The sequence below is a fragment of the Cornus florida genome, unplaced genomic scaffold (assembly GCF_030987335.1).
Source record: "Cornus florida cultivar Cherokee Brave unplaced genomic scaffold, ASM3098733v1 CherokeeBrave_3.0.0_Hap2_Chr11, whole genome shotgun sequence".
Lineage (NCBI taxonomy): Eukaryota > Viridiplantae > Streptophyta > Magnoliopsida > Cornales > Cornaceae > Cornus > Cornus florida.
The window spans coordinates 99,777,969-99,790,905 of NW_026775581.1; positions in this window are offsets into that span (position 1 = coordinate 99,777,969).

Genomic DNA, 12,937 nt, shown 5'->3' on the forward strand with positions numbered 1-12,937 from the left:
ACCTTAACAGCTTAGGTTTACTAGGCCAAACTTCAAGTTGGTCAGTTTTGATGTAACTTCTGAACTTCACTAGCCTCTATTAAACCACAGACACTTGCTAGAATGATTGGCAGATGAATCACAACAAGATATTAACACTTCCTTTCATAAATGAGAGGCTGAACCAGAAAAGAAGCTTAAATGAGGGTTAGGGATATGAAAAACTTACTTCAGCTCAACTTTATTCAAGTGAGCACCTCCTGCAGATGTAAACATGATATAAGAGCTTATTTAAACCTTCTTCAAGCTAAGATAGTGATTCCAGCAAATTTAAGTCCTTCCAGACACCTTTTGCACCAGATTTTTAGTTTCTTAAGCATCCATCATCACTTCAATGTATTTTACATTTGCTCACTGATTTCTGAGAATGTATTCAGCTTTCATTCTTAATTAAGAACTCAAGAAATCATGTGTTCATATGGCCTCTCGAGACACTCTCATTTAGCTTTCTTTTCTAGGGTTTTCTTTTTACTTTGAGGCTTACCCTTTCAATTTGCTATAACAGCCTTTGTATAGACCACACACTTCTGACCCTTAGGAAAGCAATATACATTCTCATTCTTCATTTTAATGAGATGGCTCTACCAATGCGATTTGTTCCTCAAGTTGAACAACCTCATTTACTATATGTATGGAAGTGACACAAATAAGTAGATAAAACATTTAAGATCACAAAAGCATATAGATGACTTTTTATACATTGCTACTTTAATACATTTGATAAGGTTCACATGAAATAGAATTGATGGTCTATATTAGATAATGTATGCTTTCATTTGATGGCATATCTTCCAATAAATCCATCACAAAGATTGGGCATAGTTAATCTAAAGATCATTTGAAGGATAGAAAAACATTTCTTGTTAGCATGTTCATAACTCATAAAAAAAAACTTTTATGCAAAAAATCAAAACATAGACATTTTTACATCTATTAGGAACAAGTAGCATATCAAGAGCATCATGCTTAGAATTTCATGATTGAATACTTTATATAAGAGCAAATTAATGAGAAAGGAAATATTTATCCATGGTACTAACTTCATTAGCTTGGAAGTTGTTTCTCAAATAGATGCATCATTTATAATCCTTGATTGATGCCATCAAGTAACCCTATAAGAAAGGGTTGCATATTCTTCTTTTGGTACCCAAATTTTCTTGGGTCCATATAAGTTAGGCAATGGAACATAAGTTCCTTTTGGAACCCAAACCTTCTTTGACCTCAACTTCTTTCTATATGGACAATCATGAATTGTGTGTCCTAGCCTCTTACAATAATTGTATTTAAAGGAATGAGTACCACTTTTGACAAAGTGATCATACAAAGGCTTTCTTCTTCTCAACAAGCATGCATCTTTAGTATGAGGATCATGTCTTATCTCATTTTTGAAATAAACAACTCTTTGATTTCCAAGTATAGAACTTAAGTTCTCTTTTCCTTTGGTTGTCTTTGCTAAAGTGCCATTTTGATCATCAATGATTTCCTTTGAAAAATTATACTCGGAAACGCAATCAATTGATGGTGGCTCTATAGATAGTACATTATCCTTTTCCTTTTTCAAGGATTCGTTTTCAAGTTGGATCTTTTGTAATTCTTGCACAAGATAATGGTTTTTCATTTTCAAAGAATCATTTTCCATTTGGACTTTTTCATATCTTTGAGAGAGATTGTGATTTTCCTTTTTAAGAGAAGAACATTTCACAGTCATTTTATCGAGCACACCATGTAACTCTTTAAACGCATCAAGTAATTCATTATGTGCATCAACTAGTTCATTATAAGAGGCTTCTATATCAAAAAATTCATGATTAGGATTTACCTCATCTTCATCGGCCATGAGACAAAGTTTGTCTAACTCTTTAACGTCACTTGCTTCTTTGCTAGAAGCTTGGAGAGCAATACTCTTCTTTTGAGTTGCTTTATTTACTTCACTATAGGAAGAAGAGTAAGTTCTACTAAGAAAATTCAAATGATTAGTAATATTAGTAGAACTAGAATACATCTCACTAACTAATTCATTTTCATTTATGATGGAAACAACATCTTTTTCAATAAACATAGGCATATATGATTCCTCACCATTAATTGATCCTCCATAGGCTAATTCAAGTGAGTTCCAAATTTCTTTAGCCGTTTTACAAAAGATAATCTTATTGAACTCATTTTTGCTTAATGCACAATAAAGATGGCATATGGCTAAAGTATTACACTGTATTAATCTATGATCATTTTCATCCCATTCCCCTTTCGACTTAGGAAATTTATTTCCTTCAAGAACTTTAGTTAGGATATGACCACCATTTTCAATAACTTTCCACACATCAATATCAATACTTTTTAAAAATGCCCTCATTCTAATTTTCCAATAGATATAATCATTTCCATCAAAACAAGGAGGTTTATCAATGGGATAACCTTCTAAGTGTGTGATACTACTATTATTGGCCATGATAGTACTCTAAGACGGTTAAGTCCTTTAATAGAGTTTAGGCTCTGATACCAATTGTTACCCAAGAATTGACTCTAGAGGGGGGGTGAATAGAGTCAATGGCCAATTTTCGCAAATTATAGAATTACAATTTCTAATCAACAGTATAACCAATTATGCAATAAACAAGATATGAAAGTAATCAATTTAGCACAATTGTAAAAGAGATAAGGGAAGAGAGATTGCAAACAATAACGCAGCAATTTTTGCGAGGTTCGGAAACTCCTACTCCTCGGCTCAAGATCCCTCTTGAGACTTCCCAAATTCCTTAGAGCTTCTCCTTAATGGTGGAGAGCAAACCTTTAATTGAAGCAAGACCTTGCTTCTCTTTCTTGCTAGGAGAACACCCTTCTCCTAGGCTTCCTTTTGGGTCACACCAACCCTTTACAGTATCCTTGCTAAGAGACCACCTCTCTTAGTTTTACATAGGCCACACCAGCCCTTACAATTTCTTTGCTAAGAGAAACTCTTCCTCCTAGGCTTACAGCAGATTTGTAGATAGAATTTGCAGTACAAGAAATCCTCTCAAGAACTGATACAAATCAAACCTCACAATAGAGTATATATATGAAATCAAGTGAAGCTCAAACTCTAAGTATGAAATGTATGAGAGATGATGAGGAAAAATACAGAACAAAAGCTCTGATGAAATACTAGAACAAAAGTTCAGCAAAGGCTCACTAAATGCTCTCTGAAGTTCACTCTGATTCAACTATGGAAGCTTGTATATGAGATAAAGATCGATGTCTGAACAGAGGGTCTATGAGTGAGTATAACCAGAATAAAAGCTCTGTATAATGGTAGAGCCAAAAGCTCTCTTTGATGCACTTGAATGAACGTTCTTGAATGCTCTCTCAAGTAGTATAATAGAGCAAAAACTCTATCAAGATTAAAACAAGAGCAACAGCCCTTTTAATCTTTACTGGAATCTCTCAAGATAGAATAAGAGTGAAATGAGAGAGATGATGAGAAGATTGAAAACAAAAGCTCTCTTTGCAATGTAATATGATGTCTCTTAAAATCATGTTTTCTTTTCAGACAAACCCTCTGTATATATAAAAAAATTCATAGCTCAATATAGCTGTTAGAAGTGGTTAGAGGAAATAAATGCAGAAAAATTGCCGTTGTAATTCAAAACCCTCAAAGGAGCCGGCTCTTTACAAAAGTGGAGGCGGCTCAATTTCAAATGGAGGCGGCTCCATTAGAAAAGTGGAGCAGGCTCTTTTTCTGAAAAGGAGACGGCTCAATGGAAAAGTGGAGCCTTCTCTAGATTTTTAGAGCCTTCTCTACTTTCGTAGAGCCTTCTCTACTTTTTGGTAGAGCCCTCTCTAGTTTTTCATTGAGCCTTCTCTACTTTTCTGAGCCGTCTCTAAATTTGTAGAGCCTTCTCTAGTCTTTGAGAGAGCTGGCTCTATTTCTTATAGAGGCTGCTCTTGCTTCATGAAGGCTGCTGCTAAATTGGACAGAAAAAAGTGCATGACTTCAAATAGACATAACTCAGTCCATGAAACTCCAAATGAGGTGAAATTTGAGTCTAAATTCATTGCCTTGAAGTCAGCTATCTAAAGCCACTAGCCTTGCTCAAAAATTCCAACCATAGAAAAAGTTATGGCTGTTTAAGTGCAACCTGGTCAGAATTTTCGCAGAGCAGAATCAGGTATTTTGTGAAGCTCATACTCAGTCATTTTTAATCCAATTTAGGTGAAATTTGAGTCTAAACTCAAGGGCTCGAAGTCAGCTTTCCAATGCCACTGGCCTTTTGTAAAAATTACAACTACACAAATAGTTATAGCAGTTTTAGTGCAAGCTGGTCTAAAATTTTCTAGGCTGAAAATAGCTTCTTTTGAGATATTCATTTTTCTAGCACCTAGGACTTTGATGAATGATTCAATTTAGTTCAAGGCCTGTTTCTAGGAGTCTAGGGACATATGAAGATGTCAAATTTCAAGTGCATTGTGTCCTAGAGTCATTTACCAAATTATGGCAATAAGGGCTTTAAAGATGAAATATAAAATTCAATGCCTTTTCCTTTTCTTTCTAGAGACCAAAATAAGTATTGTGATTAATGTGCATGGTCCTAGCATTTCTAGCTTAAGTTGAGTTCTTTCAAAGCTTATGCAAGCTTGAACTAACTCATTCTTAGCAAAGACTTCATATGTTAAATATATGTGTATTGAAGTTCAAAGTCTATTGCTAATGATGTAGGAGCATATGATGTATGATATGCATGGTCCTATAGAGATGAGCTTCAAATGAATTCAAAAATACTTTGACATTAAATCTTAAGTTCTCACCATCTTATCTACCCATTTTCTTCATTCTTGACCATGATCGTTTAGGCTTGATGAAGACTTGTTTTCTTTATTTGAAATGCTTGAATGATCTTTGAAGTTCGAGTTTTTCTTTGATTGAATATGCCTTTGATCTCTTGCAACTTTTAAGGCTTCCTTGAATCCATAGCTTGAGTATTTGTAATGTTTGGAATGGATCTTCTAGCTCAACATTGAGGATTGAATATTGATCAACTATATATCACTCAATTAAAACATTAGTACTTAAACATCATTAATGGTTTGTAATCATCAAAACATAAGATTGACCTTTAGATAAAATCCTTAGGCCAACAATCTCGTAAGGGTCTCGCCAATCGTTATCGTCAGAGTCCGCAAATTGTACATTGTACAGACATGACTCATTCTTCCTGTGAATACGGATATCTACTGATTCCCCTGTGATCTCGACTTTGGATGCCAGAGTGGCCAAACCGTCCAGATACCGATTAGCAGTCCTCGGCGCGTGGGTTATTTGAAGTTCACTAAAATAGCCATTAAGCTTCTGGATAATGGTTCTGTATGCCGCCAAGGCCGGCTCCTTGATAGCATAAGAGCCATCTAGTTGTTTTACCACCAAGTTTGAATCTCCTTGCACGTGCAACCGATTGATTTTAGCTTCTCGTGCTGCTAGGAGGCCCAGCACCAGAGCTTCATATTCTGCTGTGTTATTGGAACATCCGAAGGTGAGCTTGTATGAAAGATTCCGGGCTTGCCCGCTTCAGGGGTCAACACTACTACTGCGCCGCCTCCCGTAGAGGTCGATGATCCATCAAATGATAGCGTCCAAATCATGTTTTCATCCGCACAACAAATTGACTCGAACTCGTTAAGAGGAAGGTCATCGTGCTCGAAATTCCCATAAGGGAATTAGGCTATCAGATCAGCTATGGCCTGACTTAGAATAGCACGAGGTGCTAGGCATTGGATATCGAACTCAGCCAACATCAAAAGCCACCGCGCGACTCGCCCTGAAATGATCGGTCACGAGAGCAGGTATTTCAGCGGGTCACATTTGGTGATGAAATGAATGGTATGGGCTAAGAAATAATGACAGAATTTATTGGCTGCAAACGTGAGGGAGAGGCAATGGCGCTCTATCAGAGAATAGCGTGCCTCGGCACCTTGCACAACTCAGCTGATATAATACATAGGGCGCTCTTGACCATCCTTTTTCCTGGGCAAGAAGCGCTCCAATGGAGCATTCTGTCGAGGTAATGTAAAGTCTGAGGGGGATCCCTATCCAAGGGGCTACCATGGTGGTTGGCGAAAAGAGCAATCCTCTGAGACGGTCGAGAGCTTGTTGGTGCTCCTCACTCCATCTGAACTCGGATCTATCTTTCATCAGAGCGCCAAAAGCATGAGTCACCTCGGCAAGTGCCAGTATGAAGCGTCGTAGATACGAAACCCGCCTTACCAAACTCTTTAGTTGCTTGAGGGATTGTGGTGGAGGCATTTATATGATAGCTCAGGCTTTGTTTTGCTCGATGTCGAACCCTTGATGATGCACTATGAAGCCCGAGAAACGGCCAGCCTCGACCCCAAAGGTACATTTGAACTTCCGACATCTTTTGAAGACACTTCTCAGATTAGCCAAATGTTCACTATGAACTCAGGATTTCATCACCAGATCATCCACATAGTCCTCCATCTGCCTGTGTAACATGTCATGAAAGATAGCTGTCATGGCCCGCTGGTAAGTGGCTCCTGCGTTCTTCAAGTCGAAGGGCATGACTGTAAAATAGAAGTTCCCCATGGGGGTGCGGAATGCTGTTTTCTCTGCATCGCACTGCGCCATTCTTTTTTGATTATATCCGCTGTATCCGTCTATGAACGAGAACATCTCATGCCCTGAGGTCGAGTCTACCAAGTTGTCAATTATAGGCAGCGAAAAATCATCTTTAGGACATGCCTTATTCAGATCTCTAAAAGCTACACAAACTCTGATTTTTCCATTTTTCTTCTTCACCGAAACCACATTCGCCAACCACGTGGGATGTTGAATTGGTTTGATAAAGCCAGCTCGCAAAAGCTTCTGTACCTCCTCATTTATTTGCAACTCAAGCTTTGGCTGAAAGCTCCTTTGCGCCTGCTTAACCGGGCATACATCCGGTCGCACATTGAGATGGTGAGCCACTACTTGAGGGTCTAGTCCGGGCATTTCTTCATATGTCCAGGCAAAGACATCTTCGAATTCTTTGAGTAGAGCTACCAGTGCCGCTTTCTCATTTTCTTCCAGCTTCTTATACACATAGACTACCCGGGAGCGGCCATCATTGGCTAAGTTGACTTCCTCTATTTCATCTTGACCGAGCCGAGCGAGTTCGCCTGACTCCATTTTGGCTTCCTCCTCCGAGCCGGGGGATTCTACCTGACACGACTCTACTCGGGGGCGCGGTCTCGCCCGAGATCGTGCCCCCCAACACCGTCATAAATGGTATGATATTCTCCCGTCGAACAAACGTATCCTTTTGCAGACAGCTGGCCTCTTCTGGTTAACAGCCGACCCTGGCATTCTCTCCTCCTGTTGGTCAATCTCTTCCCATTTCTGTAGAGGAAAGGCCCTCAATGGCTGGGGTTCCTCTGTATTTTCTAACTCATTAAAGAATCCAGCCCTCACCATATGAGACTCTCTTTTAGTAAATGGTCGATCGGAGCAACAGACCATTACTTGTTTCCCATTCCAGAACCCCTTCATGCATTGGTGATACAAGGATGGTACGATCCCGAACTTGTGTATCCATCCTTGACCCATGAGTAAATGATAAGAGGTGTCCGAATCGATGACATGAAATTTCACCGAACTTTTAAACTTCCCAATGGCCAACTCGGCCGTCACGTGCCCCTCAGTTCTCCGGATATCACTTCAAAACCCAGCGATCTCAGTTGGCCTTCGGATAAGTTTCTCGTCTGGGAGACCGCTTCGGTGAAAGACTTCCAGAGGCATGATATTGAGGGACGATCCATTATCCAGAAATGCCCGTTTGAGCTCGACCCCATTGAGCGACACCGTGACATACAATGGCCTGTTGTGCGGAGTAGGGACACATTTGTCTTCCTCTGTAAAGGCTATAGCTGACCCAGCTGACTTTTGTGATACAGGGAGTGGCGCGATAGACGTTACCTCTTTGACACCCTTCTTCGCCACCAACCACAGAAACTTCGTTATTTCTTTCTGGGTAAAAGGAGAGAAATCCATCTTTTGCAGAATTTTCTTGACAGGGGCTATTCCCAATAAACGAAACGCATCCAGGTCATGTTCTTCTACCAGCGCGACCTAGTCGGCATTCTCCCCAACCCCTTCCTTGCCAATTGCCACTTCCGATACCATCATCGCTACGCCTCGATCGTGCGCAGGGAAAGGCTCCTCTTTCACATCCCTAGGGGGAAGAATGAGTTCGACACTAGCAATCCGCCTGTGGAAAGTATTTCGCAACGCCCAACAGTCATAGGTGGGGTGACGAGTATACCGGTGGTACAAGCAATACTTCGGATTAGCCATCTCCTCTGGTGTGGGCTCGCGGACCACCTCGAGCAGCCTGATGTCTCCATGTTGGATCCATTTCTTAAGAATGGTCTCTACTGCTCCTCTGGAGTGCATGGGAACGGCGAAGGAGCCTCGTCCGGATTCTTCGAACGGGGAGCGCGGGCTGGTCTTACGCCCCTCTTATTCGGAGACTCGTCCGCAGCCAAAACTTGAGGTCTACGCCTGCCTCGATATTCTTCCTGTGTAGCGGCCTGTGCACAAATAGCGAGGTTACTTGCCAAATTCCGGGATGCCTCTATCAGGTCGGCGAAAGTGAGGAGTTTGAGGTTAATGAGATGGATTCGGTAAGATCCTTGCATGCCTTGTATGCAAATCTTGGTCAACGCTTCCTCTTTATGGGTCTCATAGCATTCCATGGCTCGATCATGAAATCTATGGACGTAGGTAAGCAGATCCTCTCCCGGGCCTTGAGTCTCTTTAGTCAAGGAAAGTGTAGTCACCCTTTCCTCTGCCTAGAAGAACTTCGACTGGAAAATCGTGGCTAATTGGTTCCAGGTAGTGAGCGACCCGGATTCCGAATTCGCATACCATTTGTAGGCCCTATCCGTGAGAGTTTTTGAAAACTCCCTAAGACGCAGGGTATGATCGTTTCCGAAGGGCCCTAGAGCCTCAATAAACCGTACTACGTGCTCTCGGGGGTTCCCCTTCCTTCCATCAAACTTGCTAAACTTGGGGGATAGGTACCCTGGGGGGTAAGGGAGAAGTGCGATGGATTGCGCGTAGGGTGGTTCAGGGGCTACCTCTTGCATCAATATATTCTTTTCATTTCGCAATAATGTTTGCAGGTCTGCCATAGTTACATATGGCGATCGCTGCACGGGGTCCTGCTGATGTCCAAATCCTTCCGAGCCCGTGTCTCTGTGACAAGCCTCTCTTCGACTAGTGTTCGGCATACTCAACCTTGCAGGCGCTGTAAGAGGAGTACTAAAAAGGGTTCGACGAGCTCGTGATGGTGTATCCCGCGTTCGCCTATGTCGACTAGTGGCTCGCCTTGCCTCGGCTGACGACGAGAACGTCTGTTGCGCCGGATTGTCTGGGGTTGCATGTTCACCAGAGAGAGTATCACTCGGATATGCGCCTTGCCGCAGTGCTCCGTGGTCAGCAATCTGTCGCAGCAGGGTCACTACCTCCCTCTGAGTGCCTTCTAGCTGCTCCATTCTATGCAACAGTGCATTATGGGCTTCGACTAGCGCATCAGGATAGATAATCCTGGTTCCAGGGAAGTACGATCCCGACATACTTACAGACCCATCGTAGCCCTCGCCCAAGGCAGGGCTGGTTTGAGAAGGCAGACTGATCTCTCGTATGCTTGACATAGGTGAAATGCTCCTCCCCAGTGAAGTCGCCAAAATGTTGATGGTAGTTCGTGAGCAGGATGAGGAGATCGTTCCACGTAAGCCAAGAGATCTGAGATCAGTATCCAAGTGAAGATCCAAGCAACACAAGGGATTCTCTAGGTATGGAGATTAAGAAAGGGAAGGCCGACCTCGGTACCATGCAAACTCGAGCTTGTCAGAGGATAATTGTTAATGTAGTGGTTGATGTCTTTAAGGCTGATTAACACCCCTATTTATAACGTTTACCTCCTCGGTCAATGCCTTTTAGTCCTTTAGCTGAGCCCGCTCTTATCCAAAGGTTCGATGGCCTCTTCGTCTGACGGATGAGACGCTGATGGATAGGTCGCAGCGCTTTGCCCCCAGGTCAAAGGAGGTAACGACACTCCCTAATTAATGCAGGTCTTATCAAATGTCTTTCGCAATTAATGCTTTTCTTATCCTTCATCGCTCGAGCTTAGGTACCGGGTATCCTTTCCCCCTTGTGCTGGCCTCGGACTGAGGCGACCCTTTAGATCTCAGCCACCTATCCACATGTCCTCAGATTCTCGTGCTTCAGTGGGGATAAGCCCCTTTCGAGGTCCTGCTTTCATGACCTCGCGAGTTCCCATCCCAGTTCTATCCCGAGGTCTTCTTTGCCAAGAAGGGAAATGTGTAAACAGATCAGTCGAGATTGCTCTTTCAGAGAGCACCCTCGAGCGAGCCAGAAGGGAGGAGCCCATCCGACTGGAGCGGGGCGCGTCCACAGTAGAGGAAGGGTAGCGACCCCTCCCTCGGCCAGTGAGTTCCGTTATTGGATAGGTAGCTCGAGAATACCTAATCCACCGTGGGCACGCCAGATAAGCACTGGCCAGTTGTGCCTATATTGCAGAGGTGGCGCCACTTAATCAGCTATCGTAGCGCGGTCATCAACAATACTATAAGAGGTACGTATGTAGATACGTGTGCTGCGGATTTATTATGTTGTACATACATCCCAAAGACTTTTGACTTAGCATACGAAGACCTGGAGACCAAGAAAATCTAAGACCCCACGCACATGATCCAATTACTTGTAAATTTGTAAAAGAAAAAGCCCATTTATCCGTCACATTTTCAGGCACGTCAGTCATACAGTCATGGGACTGAACAATGACGGGACCATGGGGACCCATGGCCCCCAAAGTTTGCAAAATTATATTAAGTACCTTTTATTTAAGTCTTGAGAATATTTATGATTTGGCGCCTCCAAAATTTTACAAAAATCTATTGAGTACCTCCAATTAAGTGAGTGTTGAATATTTGTGTTCCAAATATGCCAAAAATCAAACCCACATGATGACAAACCACGTCATGTCAAAACTCTCAAACTCTCTCATTAACATATATAGTTTCAAATTCATAAAAGTATATCTTCTCTATGCACACAATATGATTTCTCGTAATATATCATATACGCAATATCAAAACCTAATATGTGTTCATATACGTGAATGTTTTGTTTTTATTTTTTTTCTATGTTTTGCTAGTACAATGTTTGTTTAGTTTAATTATTTTTCTCCACGTAATTATCAATGTATCTATTCATATTTGTTGCTGACGTACTCTATTATTAGTTTATTAATTTAATATTTTTCGTACAAGAGTACAATCTTTTATGTGTCAGTTTTTTAATTTTCTTAACATATTTTACTGAAACAAATACTTCTTTCATCTTATAAAAAGTGTCACTTTTAAGGAACCATGACTCTTACAAATTAAACTGTCACGATTCCCGAAACACGACACTTTTTTTGAAATGGATGTAGTATAATTTAATCTCTTACTACACTGATCTTTTCCATGCTAGATTAAGAAAAAATTAACAAATTTATGCCATAATTAATTAATTAATTAATTAATTATTATGTGTTTTATAATTCATTTTCTGGTGCTATGTAAGTGTGAACTTTTGAATTTATTTGGATGTGTTTTATTTTATGTGTCATGTCACCTTTTCTAAAGTGCCAATGTTGATACTAGATATTTGATATTTTCATTTTTTTTTTATACGAATTTATGTCATACTTAACAAATTATTGATAATTTTTTTTTTTATCCAACTTTGTAAGTAGCAATTCCAAAGTTAACTGGACATCTTTTTGTAAACACTTAATGGATTAGAAAATCCATTTAATTGACAAATGATCTTTATTGTAGATCATCTTTTATATTAAGAGTACTTAAGAAATAAATATATACGGAGTAAATATATATATACACACTATTAGTTGGCCCCCAAATTGAAAGTTACTGGCCTCCCCAGCCCATGAGAAAGTTCCCTGTTTAAATAAATATACATGGACTTTGGCAGGATGTCTTTCCTCAAGCAAAGGACGGGCAGTAAATAGATGAAGTAAGGAGAAATATTTTAATTTTTGTGATATTATCAACTAATTAAATAGTGGTACATAATAATATGATTTACTAAATAAATATTCATACCAAAAACATGATAACACCATCTAAAAAAAATCTTTTTACAAATAAAGGATTTAATATGGTGAAGTGTCCGATATATATATATATATATATATATATATGCACACCATATAACTTAAGCTACATTTTAAATAAAAAAATATATATACGAAATATAACTTATTGTTGGCCTTTGAATTATTGGGTAACACACGACAGGAATTTCTAATTTTCCAGCTAGTTAATGTGATCAAGCAGCTTTATAAATTAAGTAATACATATGTTCTCCAAAATATATTTTTCAACACAAACAAAACTTAAAAGTGTACCTTTCGAAGACTGATATGACTTGCATATGAATCAAGGTTTTGAAAATTAGGGGAGAGTGTCTCGCGTGAAATTAGCACACCAAAGAAATAATCAAAGTGACCAAGTTGCCCAGCAGAGTATCCGAAATAATGTGAGTTTTGTTTTTTTTTTTTTTTTTTCATGAGAAGAATGTTAGTGGTCAAAGGGAATGGAATACGAGTTTTCAAATACGAAAAAAAAATTTCACGCGACAGTTGGATTAGACTTAGTAAGGAAAAAAAAAAAAAATTATGTGTAAGAGTGTGGGTGCTATTGTCTTGCAGATAATCCTGACTCATCCAGAGGCTGTTTTTAATACCTTATAATTAATCTACCCTGTCACTTTCTTTCTACAAGTTTTTTACTTCACGTACATAAATATATCAAGAAAATGATAATTATAAATATATTT